Source organism: Mustela lutreola, chromosome 3, assembly GCF_030435805.1.
Source record: "Mustela lutreola isolate mMusLut2 chromosome 3, mMusLut2.pri, whole genome shotgun sequence".
Lineage (NCBI taxonomy): Eukaryota > Metazoa > Chordata > Mammalia > Carnivora > Mustelidae > Mustela > Mustela lutreola.
Genome location: NC_081292.1, coordinates 30,048,987 through 30,062,399, shown reverse-complemented (window position 1 = coordinate 30,062,399; position 13,413 = coordinate 30,048,987). Strand labels below are relative to the sequence as shown.

Here is a 13,413-nt window from a genome sequence, read left to right as displayed (position 1 = left end):
TAAACAACAATACGCATAAGCAGTGACAGCTCCCAGGAATGTTTAAAGTTAGTACTCATGATGGGTCAAGCTATTTCCCAGTGGAGGATCCATTTTTTGATCTGACACTATGCCATAAGTGAATTTAATACAAAAGAAAGCTTCATAAGATCTTTCAACATGGAATACTCTTTAGAACAGAAAGATGTGTTCATGGGGCAACTGGATGGTTCACTTGGTTAAGGAACTGATCTTGATTTCAGCTCAGGTCATGATCTCAGGGTTGTGAGATGGATCCCCAAGTTCGGCTTTGCACTGGACATGGAGCCTCTCACCCTATTTCTCTCTCTCTCTCTCTCAAAAAAAAAAAAAAAAAAAAAAAAAAAGGAATTGTACTCATATAAAAGGACATAGATAAAGAACACGAATGTTGGAGACACAAAAATGAAGTATCTTAAAAGCGGGCAGCTAGCAACCACTAGCTGGGTGGTAAAGACCTTAGAAAATAACTTCTTAAACTTTGATATCTAAAAATTTTCATTTAAGCAAGTAGCTTAAAGTGTATTTTAAAAAGACCTTCACCTATATCTTAAAGATTCATTACAATTCTATTAAACGACTAACTCCGAATCTGTTAGGTGTCCATTTTAAGTTGTTCCTTCCCCGAGTCCATTCCACATAGTCCAATAGCCCTTGTACTGTAGCAGAATTTAGAGTAATTTAATTTTAATTGTCCATTTCCACCCAGTAAATCATGTGCTTTTAATGAGAGCAGAACTCTGTCTTTCTTGATTAATTTTGTATCACTAGTCCCTAGCACAGTGCCTCACACATGGAAAATGTGATGAATAAAGGAATAAATAAATAAATAGGAAGTAAAAAAGGGTCTTCACAAAAACAAAAACAAACAAACAAACAAAACCCTGTTATTATATGCACGCTTTTTCTAAAAGAGAACACATTGGAAAGAAATAAAATCACTATGTAGGACTGTTCAAACCTGTCTGATGATAAAAAATTCTGCTAGACACTTAAGATCCATTAATTACTTTTCATTCATTTCTCCCATTATTTATTACCTTCCTACTGCATGCTCAGCAATGCATTTACCTGTTTGGCCTTTGAAACCTTTCTGGGTTCTGCTTTCTAGATTTGGCCCTAGCAGAGAGACCTGACATTTCTAGAACTCACTCGCCATCTTTTGCGTTGATGGGCCTTATACTGAACTGTCTCAGCTTGCTCATTCATTATAGGCTGAAATATCTGAACTGAATTCTGCTAGAAACAGCAGCCACTAAAGGAGTGTGAACAAAGAAGCAACATTGCAAAGCGAGGTTCAGGAAGATTCTTCGTTGATAGTGATTAGAACTGATCGTTTTTCTTCTGAGAAGTCTGATGTTGAAGAGCTGTAGCTTTTAAGGAGAGGAAAGGCAGGCAATGTTAAAGGATGAGGAGCAGTGCAGTATGTTGTATTGGGTTCCAAATGGGTGTCACTGGTAGGAATTTGGTGAAGGAGCAGATATTGCGGGATGGCAGGGCCAAGGGGCCCTCAGTGATAAAGGGGACCATACGTTAGCTTAGAAGGATTGAAAGGTTTTAGATAAGTAACAATGCATATGATGTGTTTACAGGAAAAAGTAGAGAATGGTTTGGTTGTGGTAGTGGTTCTTGGTCTCCTCTCTGGATTCACTTGAGAAGCACAATAAAATGAGAATTCACGTGCTCTGTCAATACCCTCTAGTCAAAGGCAACCAAGAATAAACCTGCAGTTGAAGGAGGCTGGGTTTATGGATCATTGCAAAGAGGGAGAACCACGTGGTATCTTAGTAAGAGGGTGTTAGAAAGCACTTACTATACGGGCATCTGGGTGGCTCAGTCAGTTAAGCAGCAGACTCTTGATTTGGGCTCTGGTCATGATCTCAGGGTCCTAGAAAAAAGCCCTGAGTCGTTGGGTCTGAATGTGTGCTCAGCAGGGAATCTACTTGAGGATTTCTCTCCTCCCACTGCCCCTACCCCTGCTCGCGCTCTCTCTCTCTCTAAAATAAATGAATAAATCTTAAAAAAAAAAAAAAAGACTATAATATTTGAACTTTTGCTAGTAATTTGGGAGAGGGTCTAAGGAAACAGGGCTTTGGTCTACGTTAGATGCTGTCAAGAAGCAGGGGTAGGGGCGCTCAGTGGGTTAAAGCCTTTGCCTTCGGCTCAGGTCATGATCCTGGGGTTCTGGGATTGAGCCCTGATCGGGCTCTCTGCTTCTCTGCTCGACAGGGAGCCTGCTTGCCTCCCCCCGCACCTACCTCTCTGCCTACTTGTGATCTCTGTCAAATAAATAAATAAAATCTTAAAAAAAAAAAAAAAGAAGCAGGGGTAATTCTGTGATTGGGTATCTTCATAACTCTTACCTGGAAGGTGGAAGAAACCACGCAATACTCTAAAAGTAATTAGTAAAGCAGCGCAATCAATCATACCATTCAGGACAAGGAGTATTTTGTCACTTTTGTGGTTTGGGCAGAGTTCCAATCAAGTGTCACTGCTGACACTTGATTACAGATTGGTGATCATGTTCACCAAGTGGCCTTGTCTGATGCTGGTGTTCTGTGAAATTGCTTGGGCTCAACAGGAGAATACCATGGCCTACTTGTGATTGCTAGGGCAGCTGCCAGATGTTGGGGATTGTTTTTCAATTTTTTTAGATGCAGTGCATGAAACTGATTCATTGGTGGACAAGAAATCTATATTCTTTTTTGTTTAAATATTGTATTTATTTATTTGAGAGAGAATGAGAGAGAGTATGAGAGGGGGAAGGTCAGAGGGAGAAGCAGACCCCATGCTGAGCAGGAAGCCCAGTGCAGAACTCCATCCTGGGACTCCAAGATCATGACCTGAGCTGAAGGCAGTTGCTCAACCAACTGAGCCACCCAGGCGCCCAAGAAATCTGTATTTCTAATAAGATGTCTATGCGGTTCTGACTGAGGGAATCTGAGAATCAAGTTTTCCTATGACGGTGAATGAGGCTGAACGAGAGGAGAAGAGGATTATAGAGATCCTTGAAGAACAGGCTGATAGGTTTGAACATGATTCAGCCAGCAAATAGCAGACATCAAAGACTTAGCAGTATAGAAGCAGAATTGCGTAGCAAGGTTCAGAACGATTCTTTTGCTGGTAGGGAGTCGAGCGGTTAGATAGAGCATAAGGGATGGGAGCTCAGGCTGGGGATAAGCAGGGAGAATAGAAGCAGACAGACGGCAGCTAGGAAACTCGGGCAAGGGTCTGATCCCGACAAGATGATAAATTGGATTAAAATACTGGCAGTGGGAATGGAAAGAAATTGTTGGATGCGAAAGACATTAAAGAAAAATTGGAAATCCATTCACTGTGAGCCCAGAGGACAGCGACTTACCTCGATATTCTTTGCTCCTAGGCCTGTGCCTGGGGCAGATTTTACCTCAGGGAGCACAGCATACATCCTGGAACTATTTAAGGACTGAATCAATTAAACAATGGATACCATTCTCTAACTGACAGGATGTGGGGCAAGAGGAAGAAGGAAAACATTAGGAGTGACTTTGGCAGGGAAAATTATTTCAGGAAAAGGAGCATTCCATTTGGTCAAATTGAGTCTCTGTCATGTCAGAAATGACTGCTATGGCTTTGGAATTTGAATTCAAGAGAGAGGCTACAGTAGGGGTTGCAGGATGAATAAATAGGAGGACTGAAGTCTTTGGAGTCCATGGAATTTCTAAGAGTGGGTAACAGAGTCAGCCTCCTCTTCATTTGGGAAGGCAATGCTTGTTTTCTACCCTAGACGATGAGTTCCCATTCAGAGGGACACGCATACATACTCAGGAATAGAGTATAGATGTTATGAGCACGTTTCTGGAGTCAGCAGACAGGGTTTCCAGAACATCCTTGCACCAGTCAAGGTGTGACTTTTCATGTATTTAACTTACCTAAGTTAGGATTTCCTGACCTATAAAAAGAAAATAACAAATGTAAGGCAAGCTCTTACATTTAAAGATGGGTCTAGAAAGAAAATGAAAATACAAATCTTAAGTGGGAATGTATGAGTGACAGTGTAAGGTAAATGTGAAGCTTTAGTTTACTGCTTAGGACTGTTCTGTCTTCTCAAAGCATGACTTCTTAAGAAAGAGTGGCTATCTTCAGTGACTCTGCCCTTTCATAGCATGGGACAAAGATTGAAAATTTAAGTGTACCCAGTTGCTATCAAAATGGTAGAATTTAGAGCACTATCTAGAAATTCAGTAAATCCAAAATAAGAGGGAAAAATCCTTTGACTTGGGATGCCTGGGTGGCTCAGTTGGTTAAGCAGCTGCCTTCGGCTCAGCTCATGATCCCAGTGTCCTGGGATCAAGTCCCACATTGGGCTCCTTGCTCGGCTGGGAACCTGCTTCTCCCTCTGCCTCTGCTGCCAGTCGGCCTGCCTGTGCTCGCTCTCGCTCTCTCTCTCTTTCTCTGGCAAATAAATAAATAAAATCTTTTTTAAAAAATCCTTTGACTTGCAATTTTTAAAAAAGATTTGAATTATTTATTTGAGAGAGAGAGAACATGAGCAGGAGAAAGGGGCAGAGAGGCAGAGGGAGCAGGAGAACTCCTAGGGGCTGCGCTTCCAACACTCTTTAAGAAATTTAGATTTCCTGGTATTGTGTTTTTCCAGACTAAATCCTTGACAATTTCAGTCAAAATTCAACTGATTTTGTGGGCTGATTTTTTTTCCGCCTTTTTATTGAATCGGTCTATTTCTCTGGAATAGTTTAAGGCCGTTCTTACCATTTCCTGCTGGGTGGGACTTTTTTTTTTTCTTCTTTTTTGGCTACGCTGTTTGCTTAAACTATGAAGCCATTTCAAGTAGACATGTTTTATCATCCCTTTTCCCCTTTAGAGGAACCTCCCTATAATTTAACGTTGTTAATAACCTCACCAAAGTGACATTTCTTTTTTTTTTTTTTTAAGATTTTATTTATTTATCGGGGGAGGGGGGAGTGAGCACAGGCACACAGAATGGCAGGCAGAGGCAGAGGGAGAAGCAGGCTCCCTGCTGAGCAAGGAGCCTGATGTGGGACTCGATCCCAGGACGCTGGGATCATGACCTGAGCCGAAGGCAGCTGCTTAACCAACTGAGCCACCCAGGCGTCCCCAAAGTGACATTTCTAATATTTACTTATTTATTTTTCTCATTAGACACATAGAATCAAGGACAGTGGTTTCATTAGTACTTCTAACTCCAACCTACAATGAGCAGTTAATAATGTATCCCTTCAGTGAAGTTGTGTGTCATAGAAAAGGTATTTTATTTATTTTTTAAAAGATTTTATTTATTTACTGAGAGAGAGAGAGAGAGAACACAAACGGGGAGAGGCAGAAGGAGAGGGAGAAGCAGACTCCCCACTAAGCAGGGAGCCTGATGTGGGGCTCAATTCTAAGACCCTGGGATTATGACCTGAGCCAAAGGCAGAAGCTCAACCCCCTGAACCACACAGGCACCCCCTAAAACAGGCATTTTAAACAAAAATGTAAATAAGGCTAACAATTTTTAAAAAGTATGTGAGAGAAATATTAAATAAAGCTAACAATGCCTCAAAATAATAGGTCATCCCAACACATTTCCTGAAGTTATTTCTAGAAAGCAAAAGGCATTGGAATTAAATCAAATAATTAAGTATTTAGGACATGTATGTTCTTATCTTCTTCATCACTTTTATTATGAAGGCCTTTTAAACACAATTAGAATGTGGCTGTGTACCCATTTATACGTCATCATTAATTAAAGCAAGTGGCATGTTCCTCGGGAACTTACTAATGAAACAGAACAAAAATGACAGGGGCTCTATGAAGCCAATAAGTACACTGAATCATTAAAGACAAAGGAAAGAGTGGACATCCTTTTCCTTTCACAGCTGCAAACTTGAATGCTGTTTTAGAAAAATATTCCAGTATTTCCTGCTTCATTAGTGAGGAGTTTCTTATTTTGAAATTCCCTTGCAAGGATAGCTGACTTATTCCTAGTAAGTTACCATTAGAGTCCCCCCAGCCCCCAGCCCCCACCCACCTGCAGCTTTGCCTTCCACTGTTTCAGTTATCCACAGTCGGCTGGAAGCGGATGGTCCTCCTCTGATTACCATCAGAAGACCAACAGTAGCCTAATGCTATGTCACAAACCCTGTATCATTCACCTAGGTTCATCTTATCAATATAGACATTTTATCATCTCACACTGTCACAAAAGGAAGGGTGAGTGGAGTATGAAATATTTGGAGATAGACCACATTCACATTACTTTTATGATAGTACACTGTTATAATTGTTCTGTTTTATTACTGTTGTTGTTAATCTCTTACTGTGCTTAATTTATAAATTAAACTTTTTATAGGTGTGTATGTTTAAGAAAGAACATAGCATATATAGGATTCCATACTATCTGTAGTTTCAGGTTACCACTGGGGTCTTGGAATGTATCCTCCTCAGAAAAGAGGGGCTACTGTAGTTGCATTTCTGCGTGAAAGCAGATTAAACTGTCTTCCATACCTTTTGATCTAACCAATGTGTTAAAATGTCCTTAAAATGTGTTTTAATGTTCTAGACCTACTGGGTTAAAGAATGTGAAAGCATCAGGCACCCTGGAAAAAGACTCACAACGCAGGTTATGCTGATGTGAGAGAGTGCTATCTTCTCACACCACGTAACATGTAATCACCCCTTATTTTTGGAAATTGTAAGGAAAGTACTGAACTGGTAGTCATTAAGTTTCTAGTTCTGAGCCCATTTCTTTTTTCTTTTTTAAGATTTTATTTATTTATTTGACAGAGAGATCACAAGTAGGCAGAGAGGCAGGCAGAGAGAGAGAGTGGAGCGGTGCGGGGGAAACAGGCCTCCCACCGAGCAGAGAGCCCGATGTGGAGCCCAATGCCAGGACCCCGAGATCATAACCTGAGCTGAAGGCAGAGGTTCAACCTGCTAAGCCACCCAAGCACCCGAAAAGGCCACCCTTTGAAGTCACTTAGCCTCCCTTAGTCTTAATTCCCAACCAGTAAAACGAAGCACTTTTATTTACTTATTTTTTTAAAAATGATTATTCATTTATTTATTTATTTGACACACAGAGAGAGAGGGAGAGATCACAAGTAGGCAGAGAGGCAGGAAGAGGGGGGGGGGGGAAGCAGGCTCCCTGCAGAGCAGAGAGCCTGATGTGGGGCTCCATCCCAGGACCCTGGGATCATGACCTGAGCCGAAGGCAGAGGCTTAACCCACTGAGTCACCCAGGCACCCTAAAACGAAGGACTTTTAGAGTATATTGTCTCTAAGACATCCTCGAGATGTAAGACTTTAAAAAGACCCATAAGATCTGTATTTAATGCCAGAATCCAATTGGAATACCTTTAAACTTAACTAAATAAATAATGAGCAATGAGGGGTCTACACCCATCTGCTGAGTGACATTTCGAAACTCTCTAAACCACTGACCTTTTCCAAAAATCAGAGCATTGTACACTTTTCTTTATCCTACTAGCATAGAGGCCATGAGAGTGAGTAAAATTCTAGTTACAAAACTGCTTAGAATTTGGAAACCGTATTCCGTAAACATGCAATGTATAGCTACCTATTAGCATGACTAAATATACCCCCTAAACAAACATGCTAAGAGAGCTACTACTTTGAAAGAAGGAAGAAAGTCAAGGAAAAACCATTTTTGATGGATGTTAACTAGACTTACAATCATTTCACAATATATACAAATATCAAATCATTACGTTGTGCCCTGGAAACACAATGTTATGTATCAATGATATCTCAATTTTAAAAAAGGGAGGGAAAGTGTAAAACCATTTTATTTTCTTTTAGACAAGCCCCAAATATTTTTCTCATCTATTTTTAGAATTAAGGATAAGGAATATTGCCTAATTGTCAATAAATTTAAAAACTAGGAAGGAGAGTCAGAGATTAGTAAGGAAATTAAAGATGAAAATGAAGGGAAAAAATGAGAAAGAGAAAGAAAAACATTCACAGATGAACAGAGAAATAGACTAACCAGGAAAGATAAGGAAAAACATCAGAGGGAATTTCACAGAAGTTAAGTGGACAGGCAAAGACAGACAGACACTCAACAAATGGAATACTAGTCATATATAAGAAAGGTTTTCATGGAGAAATAGCTTAATCAATGGCTTTTAATGAAACAGATTTCATACACATAAGAGTCGTAAGCAATCACAGGCATATGGGTAAAGATAACCTCTTGGCACTGATTTATGGGCCTACTAAAAAGGAACTGAAGACTGAATCAGAGATTTCCCAATGTTATTTCAATTAAAATAAACTTCTTTGATGGGTGTTCTCTACACTATTGCAAAATGATAGTAACTGACTAGAAATTGGTGCCTCATGTAGAAAGAGGATGAAAATATTTAGGACAGAATAAAAAAAAATTTAAGTATTTTGCTCTCCATAGGAATAATAAATCTTTCATAGTCTTCCATGGAAGTCATTTATTTACAAATCTGTTAAATAATGAATAACAACTATTAACATCATCCCTTTTCATATTATTATTAACTCAGAATATTTCTGAAATCAAAGGATTCCTGTTTTTCAAGTGTTATAGATAAGAATATAGTTGATATTTTAAAAATATCCTTAGATTTTTAAAAATCCTTATATTTAAAATTTCCTATATCAGAGATACAGTAGATGTGTATGAATGAAATGACACGATTTCCTTTAATATAATCTGTCAAAAACATGTGGAGGTTTATAGATAAAACAAGTATCAGAATGTTGTTAATAACTGCATCGGGGAGATGTATACATAAGGTTCACTTATTTTCTATTTTTGTGTATTTTTCAGATTTCCTATAACAAAAAAATAAAGCATCTTTTTTTGAAACTGAGTCAACTATTTGGTTGCATTTGGAAGAAGTAGCTAAATGAACCTATGATATCTCACTTTCAAGACATCAAGAAAGACTCAAGGATTTTTTGTTACTGAAGGTTTCTTTGGTTCCTACTTTTTTTTCAGTGACTTCTACAACTTTATTTTTCATCATCATCTGAGTTTTATTTTCAGAACAGCTGAACTGAATTTTTATAAATTTCCACTTCAGAAACACAGGCAGTCTTAAGAAATGGATGGGAACCAGGTACTTAAGTGTTCAGTTTTCCATTGTGTTTTATTTAACCTAAGTCCCAAATTCTAAAAGCAGAAATGGAAGTATCTTTCTGCCTTGGGTAAAGATGTCTCAACTGTTCCATGAGAAAGCTGGAGAAAGAGTTGCATTTGGAAGCCTTGCTTTGGCTATCACCTGAGACTGGTATCCTAGAAGTGGTGTTCTCAGGCTCTTGGAGGGGAGGAATGCCTGCCTCTTACTCACACACTGCTGTATTCTCAAGTTAAAGTCTCAGAGGAGACTGCCTGTCTACCCAGCTGCAGAATGTGTATGTGATGATTGCATCTGTTGCCATGGAAACTGAAATATAACCGATAAACTACACACCCCAAACAGATTAAAATTGACTTAGAAAAACTATGTAGGGTTATTACAAAATGTATGGTAAAACATCTCTTTACTGTACCTCCCTCTTTAAAATGATAGCTTATGAAGTAGAATTTTCATAGAAGTCCTTCTCCCCAACAGAATTTGTGGTGGTAGCGAGATTATTGCTGAATAAATCCTTAAAGTAGTACATGACAGCAGATGGATGAATGGTTTAAATGCATATATGCTTAGCTAGGCATATTTGTATGAGAGTAATGATATTATTATGAAATACTGAGTCCCAGATATCCAGGCCCAAATATGTTTAAACAAGATAAAAATATAACTGATTTTGTTTTAATGTGATTTACTGTTTCAAAGATGTATATCTGTTGTCTTGTTGTTGAACTTACATTCACCTGAACTTAATAATAGCTGTCACTTATTCAGCATTTACTCATGATGATAAAAATCATAGATGTGGAGAACTAATAATTGAAACTGTTGTAGAATGTTCGTTGGTTGAAGTGAAGTTTTGGTTGTTTTTTGTTTTTGTTTTTGTTTTTGAGGAATGTGTCTATCATACCTAAAGAGCTAAGATTGATCATTGATGAAAGAGAAAAATTATGGAATGATAATTATTTAGATGTCATACAATTAGCAAACCTTATTTTGGGGGTGTCAAGGGTATTAAGATCACTTGATAGTAACAATAAATTAATTTTTTTTTTCCTAGCAAACGTTCTCAATGGTAGTATATACTAAGGGAAAAGAGAAAATACTGGAATTGCACTTGAACACTTTTGGATTTCACTGTGTAATGAATTTGTTCTGCATTAGGACTTTAAAAAACAACCTTGCAAGTTACACAGAACCAAGAGGACAACTTATGGAGGACATGCCTGTCTCCCAGAAAGTCTGAAGGTTTATTTTGCCATCTTTTAAGTCAAAGGAAGTCTGGAAGGTCTGTTTCCCCATTTGTTGCTCTGAATGTTTATAGGAAGGGAAAGGTTCTTTTGGAGACATCTGAACAAAGTTCCAATGTTCTAAATTCTGTTTTCAGGAATGACTCAGAGCTTCTAACGTAGGAACTTCTAATGATCTGTATGTGGATGTATGGAACATTCAATGGCCTAGGAATGGTGATAGTTGGATCTCAGTCTATTCTCTGTCCTGCCGTTACTTGGCTGTGGATCTCAGACATTTCTGGCCCACAATTTTCTCATCTGTCAGATCTCAGTAAGAGGTGCCAAATAATCGGTAACATTCCCCTCAGTTCTAATTACAATCAAACCTTATGTCAATGTTTCTGTCTGACTCAACCCCAATCCATAATTCCTTTCTCCCTAATTATTTTCTGGTATTGGTCCAGGGATAAACATGTGTCTAGTTCTAACCAATGAAGTGTTAATGGCTGAGATTCCAGAAAAGATTTTTAAAAGGATAGATTGGGCCAGAATGATCCTTTGGGTCTTTTGAATCTGTCCTCTTCTTGCCTGCAAAAAATATAATGCATGGGCGTAGCGGTCATCTTTTTTTTTTTTTTTAAAGATTTTTTTTCTTTGTTTATTTGAGAGAGAGAGAGAGAGAGAGAGCAGAGTGAGCAAGAGAGAGCACAAGTGGGGGAGGGAGAGGGAGAAGCAGACTCCATGCTGAGCAGGGAGTCCTACCCTGGGCTGGATCCCAGAACCCTGAGATTATGACCTGAGCCTAAGGCAGATGTGCCCCTGTTGCAGCCATTGTAATGTCCATGGGTGAGTAGCTAAACAGTAAGGACGGCAGAAGCCGAGAAATGAAAAGAATGTGCATCCCTAATGGCTTCTTTGAGAAGTTGTGCCAGCCTCTGACTGCCTGTATCTGGATTTCTTGCTATAGGAGAAAAATGAACCCATCGTTTAAGCCATTGTGGTATCATTGACCATTACTGGCGGTAGAATTTATGCCTAAATGATATAGTTAATACAACAAATAAAACTAAAACACTCTAATTGTAGAAGGTTCCTTGTGAAGGGTACAAAGATCAATACCATAATTACTCCTCTCAAGGAGCTTTTAAGTAGAAGACAAAAGACGAACACTAAATGAGCTACAATACCAGTCAGAATGCATTAAGAAATGTACCAACAACATTTTGAGCAAGATGAAGTCATAATTGATGTAACAATGTGGGGGAAATTGGGCATAGAACCATTTTTTAAAAAAGATTTTATTTATTTACTTGAGAGAGAGAGAGAATGAAAAGGCAGGGGGAACGGCAGAAGCAGGCTCCCCAGTGAGCAGGGAGCCCAAGATGGGACTCGATCCCAGGACCCTGAGATCATGACCTAAGCTGCAGGCGGACACTTAACTGACTGAGCCACTCAGGTAGGTGGCCCAAGCATAGAGCCTTAAAGAGTTATATTTTAATACTCTTGCAAGTTCATGCTGCCTGTGAAGCTTGACTTCCAATTTAACATTTTAGCAAAATATTTTAAAAGAAAATACATCTGAGAGATTTAAAAGAGTCATGGTAACCCATCTCCTACTTGATCACCTACTGGTTTATGCAGCTACTCCCAGTGCCCTCATAATTTGCAGTTTGAAAAAATATGGACTAAAGTCAATGCCTATCCTCCCTCTTTTTATAAGCTTTTTTTTTTTTTCCCCCTAAGGCTTTGATGCCATCCTGACCCTGCCTTACTGTCCAGGTATTTTCCCAGACTGTGTAATCTGATAACCAATTAGCACAGATGAGTTAACCAAAAAATAGCTTAATATGCTACCAGTGTTCCCTCGTGTTTGTGCTTTTATAACATCTAGCCCATGATAATTCCCGATCACATTTTAGAATCATCAGGGAAACTTAAAAATATCAAGTGCCTCCCATTCAAGCCAATTCGCATCTAATTGATCTGTAGTCAGATGTAGAAATTGGTAGGTTTAAAAACATCTCAGGTGTTTTTAATGTAAGGCTAGGGTTGATTCAGCCGTCTTAACCTACATTCAAGACATGTATCCACCAGATACCTGATGTGGCAAGTTTCTCTAAAAATCTACTCTCAGCCTCATGGGATTAGATGATGAAAGCACAACTCATTTTGTCCCTGAGCTAAAAAAGAGTTTGTTGAAAGCATCCTGCATTTTCTCAGCAACACCACGGGGAATGGGTCTCTTCAGGGCCTGGACCCAGGATCAGGAAAGCTGACAGGAACCAGGCACTGGTTCCCTCTGCCCCCTCTTTTCTTGCTGGCTCATGTTTTAATTTTCATAAAGAGCTGCTTCTCGGGGGATTTTTTTGGTTTAGTCTTTCCCCTGGCCTTCACCACCAGATATCTGGAGGTGATCTTTCTGCAACCCAGCTCTCTCTGCCTCCACAGCTACAAAGGAAAATATTATGGCTACTCAAGGTCACTGCGTGTATTTGTACCCCACACCCGAAGCTGCATCTACCTAGATGGCTGCCCTTTGCTTCTATGAACAAAATGGTCCCTCTGAAGGGACACAGCCTCAACATACAGCACTACCGGTGGCCCCAGCTTCAGCCTTTAGGAGACGGATCCAAGCTCAGAGGATCCTTTCCTACAAGAACTTAGCCTCTGAGAAGCTCTGGCCCAGGATAGTTAAGGGCCCATTCTGATCTATTCACCTATGGTCTGAGACACAGGGTAATATGGCAGAAACACATTGCAGAGGACTCATCCTTCCATGGGGAAGGGGGCACTTCTTTAAAAAGGGGATCATTTATGAGGTGGGCAGTTAACAAAAAAGGTCTACTTGATCCCTCAAAGAGCTAGCTTTTGAATATGGGAGTTGTCTAAAATATAAAATGTCTCTCAGAAGCCCTCTGTTAATGTAATGAACATGTAGGAAAAAACAGAGGTCTTTCCTGACTGGGATGTTCTAGGAAAGCATTATGGAAAGGATATAATTTTTACAGACAATATAGGGAAAGAGGCAACTCAGACAG

At 39.4% G+C, this 13,413-nt stretch overlaps 1 long non-coding RNA gene across 2 annotated transcripts in view; it reads left to right on the top strand.

Moving 5' to 3' along the window:
* LOC131826501 (uncharacterized) overlaps positions 1–11,006 on the top strand; it is a 40,899-nt gene extending 29,893 nt beyond the window's left edge. For both annotated transcript variants that reach the window (XR_009351625.1, XR_009351624.1), the window contains 2 exons: positions 8,840–9,131; positions 10,204–11,006. This is a non-coding gene — a long non-coding RNA (uncharacterized LOC131826501). The remainder of the gene's footprint in view (positions 1–8,839; positions 9,132–10,203) is intronic.
* Positions 11,007–13,413: the final 2,407 nt, after the last annotated feature.